Here is a 14,734-nt window from a genome sequence, read left to right on the forward strand (position 1 = left end):
AGAGAATCACTATGCACTAATTCTCTCTGTATAAGAATCAAAGGGACATGGGTTTAACATGAACAAAATAATTTTTCGTTTGTTCGTTTGTTTTACTTTGCTTTTCATGTTGTGCCCAAGAATTACATTGTGTGACTCAATAATGGGTATGTGTTGGAGTAGATACCTAAATAATTTGGAGAAAGGTTCATGACTAGATATTAAATATAGAAGTCTGGATAACATCCCAGATTACAAAATCCCTGAATTACTACCCTCTGCAAAGTAGTAGGATATGCAGGGGAAATCAAATTCTATTTTGAAGAATTTTCGTGGGAATCCACTACTGAGGGGCAGAGATATTTGATCCTTGGTTTGCAGAGTGATAGTGCTAATGTTTTAGCATTTTTAAACTCTACTTGCTTCCAGCAGGGTTACTGCAGTTCTAAAGGATAATCTTGCTTTATCTTAAGGAAAGTCAGAAAAGTAAGGATAGGGGAAACACATAGAGGCCAAGCAAACAAAAACGATGAAGGAAATGTTTTAGACCCTGTACTGCATCTCACCTGTCATCCCTTGCCAAAGCAAAGCAAAGTTTTAGTCTGAGGTCCTGAAAGGAATTTCCTTTTCTTCTCTTGGAGCTTCAGTGTAACATAAATCCTTACTGTATGTTAATCTGTGGGGAAAAAAAAAATGTGCTGTAATTTCTGTGATTGCCAGCATAAATCTGAAAACACTGTAATGCAAATATTTTGAAGGAAACATAAGGCAATTATTGAGTGTTTATTTTCTTCTGACAAAAACAATGCAATTTTTTTTGTGTATGTGAAAGGGAGATAGGTTCTAACTTGCACTGTAGCTGAACACCTCTACTCATCCAATGACTTATTATTTTTACTTCATACGGCAATTGTGAAGATCCTGTTTCTGAAACTCTTTTGGCATACCTTCCCGAGTGCCTGTTTCTTGTGCTAAACTCCGGGATAATTTATAATCTGTTCTAAAGTCAATTGAAGTTAGTAGAAAATAACATTGACTCATACACATTGACTGTGGATGAGGGCTTTAAACATTTTTTTTTTATTTTGTGCATTATCCAACACCTACCGAACTACTACACTGAAAAAATAAAGTTGTGGCATTTTCTTTTCACAATTAAGGAAACTAAGCATGAAAATTAAGTGGTATACCAGTGGTCCTTAGGTAGTCAATAATAGAAACAAACACAGTTCTGATATCATCAGCACTGGATCATAATATATTGTACTGAAAGAAATTTAACACAACCTTGGTTTCTAAAATATCCCTTCGCACAACGGATGTTTCTAAACAATTAATACTGCAGATCATTCACAGTATTTATGAGTAAGAGAATAATTTCACCCTAAGAATAGCACCTCAAATCCCAGCTGCTGGCAGTACCTCACCTCACATTGGCCCACCTTCATTAAGGCAACAAGGTTCACCTTGCTAGGTTTTAATGACAGCTGCAGATGAACAAAATGGAAAAGATTAGTGGTGTGAAACACAGTAATGGTCACTGTCTCTGCAATCTATAGTAACTTGCATGGTCTTTTTGATTATTATCATATATAAAAACTCAGTAAAAAATGTGTTATACCATTCCACTTGGCTAGATTTCTTCCAGGTTTAGATTTAAAAATAAGGGAAGCAGCACAAGTCTGGTATTTTTCTTATTCTTTGATAAACCAAATGCAACAAACAAAATCCTACCTGAAGTTCTGAAGAAGCCCTTCAAACTGATAGCCATCTGAGTCCTGGTGTATCTCCTTCCCATGGTTGACAAAGCCCGTTCTGCACAGCTACAAGAATTTAATATGTAGTATGCAGTAGAAATCTGTAAGGAGCAGGGGAACAATGCAGAGTGAAGAGCTTCAGCCAGTAAGTGGTGTTCCTGTGGTTAGTACATGGAGAGCTGCTTTTCTGTAGAGTGGAAAGAGACCATTCATCAAAAATCTCCATTATCAGAGGGCTGGCAAAACCAGCTCAAAGGATAAATTGTATTTTAAAGTAAGTAGAGTCCGTTCTGCCCATTTTGTGGTCAGAAAGAACATGTGAGATCACTGTTCAGCAATTCTGGCTGATGATTCTTCAGTGGCTGGAGCTGGGTGGCTATTGGCTTACCATGGGCTCTTTTTCCATGCTTCCTTGCTTCTTCGCATTATTTGCGCAAGCTGTATTAAAAATACCTGCTTTCTGTGAAAGTAGTTACTATAGCTCTATCAGGAACACCATTACTCACCATTGGAAAGTGATCTCCACAGTTGTGAACAGCAGTCAGGTCTTCTTGAGACAGCATATTTATTAAGTAATACTTGGTTCCCCTCCTCCCAGAAAAATAAAACAACAACGAAGTACTCCAAAAAACACAGAATTGAGCTTTTGCCAGAAGATACAATTAACTTCTCAAACATAATTTGATTGTCCTAATTGCACGTGCCAAGAATGTTGCCCAGCTTAGTTCTTGTAGGTGTTCACAAAGTGCTTATCTAGAAAAACTTTTACTTAATTTTTTCTTTAAATTCCAGAGGATTTGAAGTAAAGCCAGTGGGACTGTGGCTTTCTCAGGTAAAACATTGAAAATGCTGCAACTGAAAAATATAATTAGGTATCTCTGCACTGCATAGCCTATATTTGATTGTTTAACCATTGCCTTTAGGATGCATGCAGGTAAAGATAATGCACAATCATGAATATTATATCATGCCCCTGTCAGGATAACAAGCTGATGTTGGCTGTCAGTGTTTCCAGAGACTTGAATACAGTAGTGCAGAGTTTATGGGAGAGGAGTTGTACCTTTTTCTAATTTATTATTAAGCTCATAAAATTAATCAATGATAATCAAATTTGATAGCAATTTTTTATTATTAATTATTTTTTTTCAGTACTGATAGCACTGAAATGCCATTCAGAATTATAGTTTTATACTATCACATCTTTGAAACTTTAAAATCCATTCAGGGTTTGACCCTCACTGCAGTTATGAGTAACGCATCTCAGATGACTTAAACGAAATCTGCTCTAAGTTTGTAGTTATGTCTAGACTGCTTTAATGTCTCTTTCCACTTGAGATTTCTGAGTGTGTGGAAAAATTGAATGATAAACAGTTGAACTCTTTTGGGAGGTAATAGTGGTGCAGTGTTTGTCAATTTACTGTTACCACTGTTTCAGTTGCACCTCAGATAATACATTTTATTTCACTTGTTCACTCAATGCTTTTTCCATAGTTGCATGCTGCTCAAACATATCCACTATTCTTTCCTTTTTAACTCCTGTTCAATAGGGAGACTATTTTCTTATTGCATATAGAGTATTATGGGAAAGAATTTGCTTACTTGCAGCAGATTTGAGTGAGGGCTTAGCATTCCCATTCCTTATTCTCCAGGCCACAGTAATGTGGTAAGGGATTACAGAGAAACTTTTCTAGAAAAAGAGATGTGTAAAGAAAAGCACTAGGACTAGGTGCTGATAGCTCAATTACTTGCAAATATCTTTTTACAAGCAAGTACAAATGTTTTAGCACACTATCAGAGGAAATGAGCAACAAAACTAAAACTCTCTCTAAAAATCCTGGGCTGTTGCCATCTGCGCATAATAGCTGATTGTAAAGTGTAAAGTGGGAAAGATCTGTTTGCTGACATCTTCTGTTGCTTTACAGTGTGTTCCTATTATATCCACCAAATTAGTCTTCCTTCTTCAAAGTTAAACAAATTTACCTCTGAGAAAACAAACTGTGGGGTCTGAACTAAGTCCCACTGTCATAAAGATGGAGAGATCAGAAAGTTCCTAATTTTATGAACAAGCCTAAAATCCTTTGATATTTTTGAAAATCTCCAAGTTACGTGTTCCTGAAAGTGGACTTCTTGTATCTGAAGAGAGTGCTGTCAAATGTGAGGACCTGAGAAAACAAATAATTTGCGAACAAGCCAGAATAAAAATGTTGTTACCTTACCCAACCTTCAGCCTAAATTTTTCCCCTATATATGGGTAAGTTTTGGATGGGATGTTTGAAAGTGAGCTGTTAACTGATGTGCTCAGACTATTTTGGAAGGACTGCTTGAAAACTTTGTTATCCACTGCCTGAACAGAGATTTTGAAGTGATGTTTCTCTACTGAATGAAAGATCAGAAGTAGGGCAGAAATACTTACTATTAAGTATCAAGAGCCTTGAGTTTGAAGAAAAGCAGTTGCAACTGCCTTAGGCTAAGTAAAGTCAAACATCTCCCAGTGAGTGCCATGTTTCTGTATAGTTGGTTTCAGCTGAAATGTGAAAATAGACTGAATTTCTCAGTTCTTGTATGCTTTTCTGTTTTTTATCTGTTTTGTACTAAAATAACTACTGTTTTAGAAATGTCAAAAGTAAGAGCAGCAGCTGATTGAATGCTATTAAAAACAAAAACAAACCAACAAGAACAAACCCACAACAAAAACAAAGCAAAAATCCAACAACACAATGTCTGTGAAAGTAATAGCCCTGGCTTGTACCCAGAAGCCAAGAATAGGCAATTTGCAAGACTTATTTCCCAGCTATGTGCCAATATTAATATCACAACTCCTTCTAGGTTATCTTTCCATCAATAGAGATAGAATAAGGAAACTTCCATTCTCACCAAGTGGAAGTGTGTCTGCCTCACACAAGAATGAATACACATTTTCCAGAGAATAAAACAAGACCAAAGTGAAGCTGAACTTCTCAGAAATGGCCTCTTCTATGCACAGGACATATAAGTTTAAAGATAGAAGAGTTTGGCATGAGAGGTGGTAATAACCAAACCATACCAAACCCTTCCATCTTTGTACAACTAGGAACAACTTTGAATATTTTGATTTCACATGCATGTATCACTGAAACCAATAATCTGAATTTCCATGATTCTTTTCGAAGCACACTAGGCTGAAACATCTCCATGACTTTGTAGGATAGATCTAGGAATTATATACTTAAAATTATAACTTTACAGCTGCAACTGTAATGGAATTGCAGTTTGAATATTTTGTCTCATAGCTCTTTCCTGACATTACAGGTAGATCAGGTTGGCTTGCTATGAGAAAGTTTCATTCAGAAATGGTTATTATTACTTCTTTTCAGTAGCACTTGACAAATACACATTATGAAAAATGGAGTTTTATCGTATTTGCTTTTGGGTCCACATAGGTAGGGCAGAGACGTCCCAGTCTTGTACGTTGTCTTACAACCCAACTCCGATGGCAGTAATCAAACTGCAATGTTAGTAGGGGTAGAGGGTAAAGGTAACATTCAGACTGTTGAATTGTTTTATCTGCCTCTAATGAGATTTCGGTGTGGCAATGAAGGGAGGCAAAGGGAGTAGCTTTTTCAAAAACTGCTTCCAGGTTGCAGAAAGTGCAGTGTATCTACTGCTTTAATCTTTTTTCCCTGACCAACAGATCTGTTGAACCACAGTGGTAGCTGGAAAAATGTTCAGGACATGGCAATGATTAGCGATCAAAGACTGTATATTTGAATATGTAAGTAGGCTAAGTAAGGAATACAAGTCTAAATTTATTTCCAAGCTCTCCTCACAGCAGCAGCCAGCACCCAAGATGGCTCTGATCCAGAACAGGGCTGTGAAGGTAAGCTTTCCCCTTCTGCTGGCATTTCCCAGCTTCTGCAAAGAACACATAGTAAGAATCAGACACCCCCTCACCTTTCCCTTCTCAGATCTCTGAATAAAATGTGAAATCAATGGCAAATGGTTCTTCCCTCTGCCTCCTTGACATGATTGTTAGTAGTACATGGCCACATTTTTTCTGAGTGTGTGGGTAAGTGCATGAAGCAGAAGATGGATGAGGAGAGAGATTAGAGAATGGGGAAAGAAGAGGGAAGACTTATTAGAATCACTTTCCTTTTTTCAGTATGCCCTTCTCGCTTAAGAGCAACGTAGAAGAAGAAAGAATCTCTGAACTTACCACACACAGCCAGCTGCTCTAGGCGGCATGAGCTGTGGCTCTTCTCCAGCAGCTTTTGTCAAACACTGCTCCTTAGAGGTTCATGCTTTCTAGGCAATAGCTTTCAATGCTTCACCATCCTTATTGTCTGGCAGATTTTGCCTAGTACGTTTACATTATTGGATATTTCTTTTTGTAACTCAGGCCTGTTCTTTCCTGTCATAGCCACTATGATCATAGAAAATAGATCGTGATTTTTTCTGTTAGGATTTTACTTTGACTGTGTTTATGCTTCAGCTTAGTTTTCTGTGATTAATCCTCCCCTTACAAACTTTTAAAATATATATTTTTTATTTTACTCTTTCTGCATAGGTCATTCTTTCTTCACTTCTTTGTACACCACTCTTACCAAATAGTACACCTATTTCTTAAGATGTGGCTGTCAATCTAAGACATCTTCATCAGCTATGTACCAGCACAGTTCATACTTGCTGACAGCATGCTACTAGCTTTTTCAATGATGCACCTGATCCACAATGATTCAGAATTTTACCATGATTGTCCAGTATGTTTACAACTAGATATTGCCTGAATAATATTCTCAGCACTATAAATTCTATCATTTCTGGCAGTGTAAGTGTAAATTTTACCACATCTGGGACAGGCACGTGAACAACCCCAGCTGATATATTTTGATAGAATTTACTCTCACTTGATGCATGGGTTTAGCCAACTTGGAGCATATATTTTCTTTTTTTCTTTTTTTTTCTCCTGTCAGTATTTCCCAAAGTCCCAAAGCACTGAAAGTACTTCTGAGACAAAATGCAGTACTCACAGTGTTGTTCCTGTCTGTTAGGTCTTATTCTGTATTCAGAAAAGGAGTTAAGATTGGCTTGTGTTGACTGCTATTTATTTATTTATTTATTTATTTATTTATTAACTTTCTATATAGCAACAATAAATAGTTCATTATTTATTCCAGTGATCTTCCAGGAGCCAAAGCTAAAGTAACCAACCTTCCTGAACATCTCTGCAGTTTCCACTGGTTCTGTGATTGCTTCAGCCCATATCCAAATACAGATTTCATCTGGACCGGCTACCCTGAGATCATATTTATTGAGAATTTATTTACATTACTGTCTCTAGTTCTAGTTATCTTTATTATACTAACGATAGTAACTATAATTAGTATTATATAGTATAATTATTAATTATAGGTTAACTATCAAAACTGACACCAGTTTAAAAAAGAAATAGTGCTTTCCATAATTTTCTTTCGATAATTTCTGTTTGATGTCTTATTTATTTGAATGTAATTTATTTCTGCACTTTATTGGACTGTAAAAGCACAGTGATCAGCTATCATTTATTTTTAGTTCTCAGTGATAGAGTTCTATAATTCATCTAAATACAAAATTCATTTCTATTGTACTATTTATGGAATAATTGTATTTCTATGTAACTGATATTAAGAGAACTTGAATTTTCTCAAACTTTTAAAATCCAGTGTGTACTTAGTTTTAGATGCTGTAATGTTAATAACATCTAATATTAGTTTCCCACTTTTCAATAGGTTATGATTTTTACAAAGATTATTGCTACCGCTGTTCGTATTTTACATCTAAATAAACTGAGGTAGAGGCAGTTACAACAAGCAGGTAACACAGGCCTCTTATCTGTGGTTTGCTGTTGTATTCTCCTGCATCCTTTTCCACAGGTCTATCCTCTGGAGCACACTGACTAAAAGGAAAATACTGTAAACATCTTCTTAGTACTGGGTGCTAAATACTGAAAATAAGTTTTTGTTGCTCTTAGTTGGTGGCTTTAAAACGACATTGAAAATAATCATTATTCTTCTGGCAGATGTTCCAGGACAGAGAAAATCATGGCTTTTGCAAAAGCATCTTTATTTGTGTGAGTACCATTCATGTCTTCCCTTTCTTTTGAGTCCCAAAATACATATCAGTGAATTAGCTCTCGCAAATCAGCCTTAGGATTGATGTTCAGAGGAAGGGGAGAAGAAAGAATTCTGTGTTTAAAATGCTTCCTCATGTGGCATTTACATGCCTGTTGTAATGAGAGAGGTCTTGCAGGAATCAGTCCCAGTTAGTGACTCAGTTGTTGGAGAACCACAAAGCCACAGAAAATGTCATAGCTGTGTATGATGATAAATGTTAGCAGAAAAAATTGTAGATGTCTGACAGACTGGCCACATCAGACTAGACTAAAAGGTTTATTGATATTGTGCAAGGCTGTGCTGGCTTTGTGACCGGTAAATGAGCAAATAATAAAATCTTGAAGCAATGGGACAAAAAGGGAATGTTAGAAATCAGGATTAATTAAGCTAAAGATGGATTGTCCTCTCCCTTGTGCCACTATGTTTTTCTGTCTTATTTTACTATTTTCTCTTCTATTGTTCCTCCTCTTTTTCCCACCTTTTCTTTTATTTAATGAAGTTTTATTTAAGATGGCATACATAGCTAGCTTTGCCTTTTGCAATAGTTACGAATTTCTTATCTGAAAGCAATTTCAGGCTATGTTCAAGCATAGAACAACAGCAGAGATAGAAGCTACATTTTAAATATTATCATTTTTTTTATTTCTGCATAACTGATTAAAACCAGGTAAGTTGAGATTTTAAGTTTCACTTCATCCTAGTTAATTTTATTTCCTTAGAAATCACAATTATCCTCATCTTCAGATTATGGTTTTACAAAAGGTCTTGTTCTCATCCATATGTGTCCTCTATTTGATCATTCTTTTTCAAATGTTAGTTGCTTTCTAAAAACATTGCTCCCTTATTCTCCTCTGCAGATACTTTTCTGTCACTTCTATTTTCTGATGAAACAGTTGGCAATTGGCAGCTCTGCTTGTATTAACTGTTTTGAGATTGCCCTGACCCAAGTGCAGTATCTTGCACTTGATCTCACTGAACCTTATTAAGTTCACATGGGCCCAATTTTTCAGCAAGTCCAGGTCCCTCTGTATGGTATCCCTTCCTCCTATTGTTTCAACTCAGCTTGATGTCATCAGCAAACTTGACGAGGGTGTATTTGATCACACTGTCTATGTCATTGATAAAGATGCGAAAAGCACCAGTCCCAAGACAGGTGCACTGGGGACACCGCTTGTGACTAGACTCCACCCCCTTCTAGCTGTGACTATCTGATCAATTATTTATTCACAGAAAATCCAGCCATCCAATCCATCTTTTTCCAATTTAGAGATAAGAATGTGGTCCCCAACCCAAGTCAAGGGCTTTTCACAGTTCAGTGTAGACGTCTATTGCCCTTCCTTTGTCCACTGATGCCATCACTCCATCATAGAAAACCACCAGATTGATTTGGTACAATCTACCACTGGTAAAGCCATACTGGCTGTCTTGGATCACCTTCTCATCATGCATGTACCTTAGTACAGCTTTAAGGAGAATCTGCTCCATGATCTTCTCAGGCACAGATCTGGGGCTCACCATCCTGTAGCTCCCTAGGTCTTTCTTTTTCCCTTGAATATAGGAGTGATGAGAGTGATGAGACTAGGACTTTTCCTGACAGATTTGAGTTTTCAAAAATAATGGATAATAGCTTGGCAACCAAATCAGCCAGTTCCTTCAGAACCATGGGATGAATGTCTTCTGGCCCCACAGACTTGTGCCTTTCAGCCTCACGAAGAGGTCTTATACTTACTTTAATCTTACAGTGGGAGGAATTTTGCTCTCCTGATCCTCAACCTAGAGTTTCAGGAACATGGGAAATGTAGAACTCTGCCAGTGAATACCAAGCCAACGAACTCATTATCTCAGCCTCCTCCACATCTGTTGAAGCCAGCCCTTGTGTTCCCAGCCATGCCAGTTTCCTGCCTCCTTTACTTGATTTCTTACACTGGGAGATGTAGATCTCTTGGGTCTTTAAAGAGTTGAAAGCTCTGTTCTGCTCTTGTGTCTCTAAGGACAGTTTCCCAGGGGATACCATTTAGTAATTCTTTAAATAGCTGAAAGTTAACTCCCTTGAAGTTTGGGGTCCTGACTGCTTATTGCCAGGCTCATATTCCTCAACTTCACAGACACAATCAGGGTATTAAGCAGGATGTGGTCACAAATTTTGCTATATCTGTAAAAGTTACAAAGAACAAGGTGAGGCCATTGCTCTGTGAGATGTAACCTCTCAGTACATCAGTAGTTTTGCAGTCACATGGAAAAAAATGTTTTGTAGTACCTCATAAGGCAAAACACAAATTATCATAGAATCATAGAATCATAGAATCATAGAATCACCAAGGTTGGAAAAGACCTAAAAGATCATCCAGTCCAACCGTTCACCTATTCCCAATAGCTCCTACTAAACCATGTCCCTCAACACAACATCCAGTCTTTCCTTGAACACCCCCAGGGTCGGTGACTCCACCACCTCCCTGGGCAGTCCGTTCCAGTGCCTGACCACCCTTTCTGAAAAGTAATACTTCCTCATGTCCAGCCTGAATCTCCCCTGCCGTAGCTTGAAGCCATTCCCCCTGGTCCTATCACTAATGACACGAGAGAAGAGGCCGACCCCCAGCTCACTACAACCTCCCTTCAGGAAGTTATAGAGAGCAATGAGGTCTCCCCTGAGCCTCCTCTTCTCCAGGCTGAACATTCCCAGCTCCTTCAGCCTCTCCTCATATGGCCTGTGTTCCAGACCCCTCACCAGCTTTGTCGCCCTCCTTTGAACACGTTCCAGGGCCTCAATATCTTTCTTGCAGTGAGGGGCCCAAAACTGGACACAGTACTCGAGGTGCGGCCTCACCAGTGCTGAATACAGGGGAACAATCACCTCTCTGCTCCTGCTTGCAACACTGTTTCTGATGCAAGCCAGGATGCCATTGGCCTTCTTGGCCACCTGGGCACACTGTCGGCTCATGTTCAGCCGAGCATCAATCAATACCCCCAGGTCCATTTCCTCTACGCAGTCCTCCAGCCACTCCGCCCCAAGCCTGTAGCGTCGCCTGGGGTTGTTGTGGCCGAAGTGCAGGACCCGGCATTTGGCCTTGTTGAAACTCATCCTATTGGCTTCAGCCCAACTCTCCAGCCTGTCCAGATCCCTCTGTAGGGCCTCGCTACCCCCAGGCAGATCCACACTTCCAGCCAATTTGGTGTCATCTGCGAATTTACTGAGGGTGCACTCGATGCCCTCATCCAGGTCATCAATAAAGATATTGAAGAGGACAGGCCCCAGCACCGACCCCTGGGGAACACCACTCACAACCGGTCGCCAGCTGGATTTGACTCCATTTACCACCACTCTCTGTGCCCGGCCCTCCAACCAGCTCCTTACCCAGCCAAGAGTGTATCCATCCAAGCCTCTGGCTGCCAGCTTCTGCAGGAGAATGCTGTGGGAGACAGTGTCAAAGGCTTTGCTGAAGTCTAGGTAGACCACATCAACAGCCTTTCCCTCATCCACCAGATGGGTCACTAGATCATAGAAGGAGATCAGGTTGGTCAAACAGGACCTGCCCTTCATGAACCCATGCTGGCTAGGCCTGATCCCCCGGTCACCCTGCACATGCCGCATGATCTCCCTCAAGACAATCTGCTCCATAACCTTCCCTGGCACCGAGGTCAGGCTAACAGGCCTGTAGTTCCCCGGATCCTCCTTACGACCTTTCTTATAAATGGGAGTCACATCGGCAAGCCTCCAGTCTTCTGGGACCTCACCAGTCAACAAGGAGCGTTGACAGATGATGGAAAGCGGCCCGGCTATCACCTCCGCCAGTTCCCTCAGCACTCTTGGGTGGATCTCATCTGGCCCCATCGACTTGTGGCAGTCCAGTTGGAGCAGTAGGTCTCTGACTGTTTCCTCCAGAATCACGGGGGGGTTAGTGTGCTCCCCAGCCGAGATTACCAGGTCAGAGAGAGGAGTATCCTGAGGATAACTGGTCTGACTTTTAAAGACAGACGTAAAGAAGGCATTCAGAACCTCTGCCTTTTCCTTATCCTCAGTAGTCACATTCCCAGCCTCATCCAGCAAAGAGTGGATATTCTCCTTTGTCCTCCTCTTACTGTTAATGTATTTATAAAAGAGTTTCTTATTTCTTTTCACCCCAGCGGCTAGGTTAAATTCAAGCTGGGCTTTTGCCTTTCTGATTTCACCTCTACATATCCTAACAACTTCCTTGTATTCATTTTGAGTGGCCTGTCCCTCTTTCCACAGGCGGTAGGTTCTCTTTTTCTCCCGGAGCCTCAGGAACAGTTCCCTATTCATCCACGCCGGTCTTCTTCCCCGCCGGCTCATTTTGCAGCTCAGGGGGACTGCCTGCTCCTGCGCCCTTAAGACTTCCTTCTTGAAGAGCAACCAGCTCTCTCGGACCCCCTTACTCGCTAAGACTGAATGCCAGGGGACTCCCCTTATTAGTCCCCTTAACAATTCAAAGTCCGCCCTCCTGAAGTCCAAGGTAGCAATTTTACTATTCCCCCTCCAGGCTCCACCATGAATCACAAAGTCTATCATTTCATGGTCACTCTGCCCAAGACAGCCTCCAACCTCCACATCTCCCACCAAACCTTCCCTGTTTGTGAACAGCAGGTCTAGTGGGGCAGTTCCTCTCGTGGGCTCTCTGACCAGCTGTATCAGGAAGTTGTCCTCTACGCATTCCAGAAACCTCCTAGACTGCTTCCTCTGTGCTGTGCTGTACTCCCAGCATATGTCAGGGAAGTTAAAGTCCCCCATGAGGACAAGGGCAGGCGACTGTGCAGCTTGTGCCAGCTGCTTATAGAATACCTCATCTGTCTCTTCATCCTGATTTGGAGGTCTATAACAGACGCCCACCAGGGTGCCTGTCTTGTCAGCCCTTCCTTTGATCTTTACCCATAGGGATTCAACGTTATCGTCCCCGGTCATAACCTCAGTAGCATAAAAGCATTCCCTAACATAGAGAGCCACACCGCCACCCCGCCTTCCTTGCCTATCTTTCCTGAAGAGTTTGTAGCCATCCATTGCAGCACTCCAATCGTGGGAGCAATCCCACCACGTTTCCGTTATGGCAACTAGGTCATAGTTTGCCTGCTGCACAATGGCTTCCAACTCTTCTTGTTTGTTGCCCATGCTGCGTGCATTAGTGTAGACGCACCTCAGCTGAGCCCCTTGCCTCTCACCTGATCCCAATACCACTTCCCCAGGCTGCTCTCTAGCATGCCTAGCTTTATCCCCCTCCCCCTTCCTATCTAGTTTAAAGCCCTCTCTACAAGTCCCGCCAGCTCCTGGGCAAGTATCCGTCTCCCTTTTGGAGACAGACAATTCCCATCAGCAGACCTCAGGCCAGATGCCGAGTAGACCACCCCATGATCAAAGAACCCAAAATTTTTGCGCTTGCACCAGCCTCTCAGCCATGCATTTACAAGATGGCTTTTCCTGGTCGTCTCAGCGCTCGTCCCTGTCACCAAGGGAATACTGGCAAACACTACTTGTATGCCCGCTCCATCAACTAACTTCCCCAGTCTCCTAAAATCATTTTTTATAATCCTCAGGCTTCTAACAGGGATCTCATCACTGCCGGCCTGAACTATCAATAGAGGGTAATAATCAGAGGGGCGGATAAGGCTAGGGAGTTTTCTAGAGATATCCCTGACCCGGGCCGCAGGAAGGCAGCACACCACCCTATGGGTAGGGTCAGGCCGACATATCGGACCCTCTGTTCCTCTCAGAAGAGAGTCACCTACAACTACCACTCTCCTTTCTTTCTTGGAGGAGGCAGTCTTTAAACGCGGGGCTGACCGCCTCACCTTAGGCAAGCTTGGTGGCAGCGCTCCCACATTATCATCAGTCACCACTCCCTCTGGTTTCAGAGTTTCATACCTATTACTGAGAGGGATCAGGGGAACCGAGGTAGGTCGAGAACTTGGGGGTTGCCTGCGACGCCGGGATGAGACCAGGTGCCATTCCTCATCTTCTCTCAAGCTGTCTCTCCCTGTTTGACTACAATGAGAGATAGGGTCCGTTGTCCCCTCAGTCTGGGTAGTGCAATCTCTGCGCCTTTCTCGCAGAGAGTCACTCCACCAGTCAATCTCTCGTTCACACTCTCTGATGGTCCGCAGCCTACCTACCTCCTCCCTAAGCTCCACCACCAGGTTGAGCAGCTCGTCCAGCTGCTCACACCGCACACAAGTGGCATCCTTCCCATCCTCCCCTGGCAGCAGCAGGCTGAGGCACTCCTGGCAGCCAGAGACCTGAACCGCCACATTATTAAGCAGACCCTCTGTCTGGGTTGCCACAGTCTTTGCATGAGAAGTACGTTTCCTGGTGAGGACCATGTCTGGAGAGGTGGTGTCAGGGCCTGTTAACAGGAGAGCCAGTCACCTGAGAAAACAGGAGAGCCAGTCACCTGAGAAAAAGACAAGAGCACTCACCCGTGCTGACACAAGACACAGCCTCTGCTCCCCACTGCTGCCTTAATGAATGGGCAGTGCAGAGCTAGTGGCCCTCACACACTGACTACCTCCACCCTAAGTGGTCAGAGCAGCTTTCCACACCTTCTGGCTTGTGCTATGTGTTGTGTGGGTGGGAATTAGTTCCCACGCTCCCTGGTCTCTTTTTATCCACACAACAAATGGCTCAAGGTCAAGCTTCAAAGATAAAGACCAGGTAGTGTCAGCTCCGCCCCTGGTGAGTCAGGAGCCCGCCCACAAGCTGCCAGCTGCTAGCCCAGGCACAGCACTGTCGATGGCTCCAAAAAAGTCTAAAAAAAGAGCTTTTTTGGTCACTTTTCTTCACTCCAGATCCCTTGCCCACCACAGTTTTACCTGCTCGAAGCTAGTCTCTGTAGCAAATCTTATCTTACTTTTCTTCGCTCTTGACTG

This window comes from Tympanuchus pallidicinctus, unplaced genomic scaffold (genome assembly GCF_026119805.1).
Source record: "Tympanuchus pallidicinctus isolate F22 unplaced genomic scaffold, pur_lepc_1.0 scaffold16, whole genome shotgun sequence".
In the NCBI taxonomy this organism is placed as follows: Eukaryota; Metazoa; Chordata; class Aves; order Galliformes; family Phasianidae; genus Tympanuchus; species Tympanuchus pallidicinctus.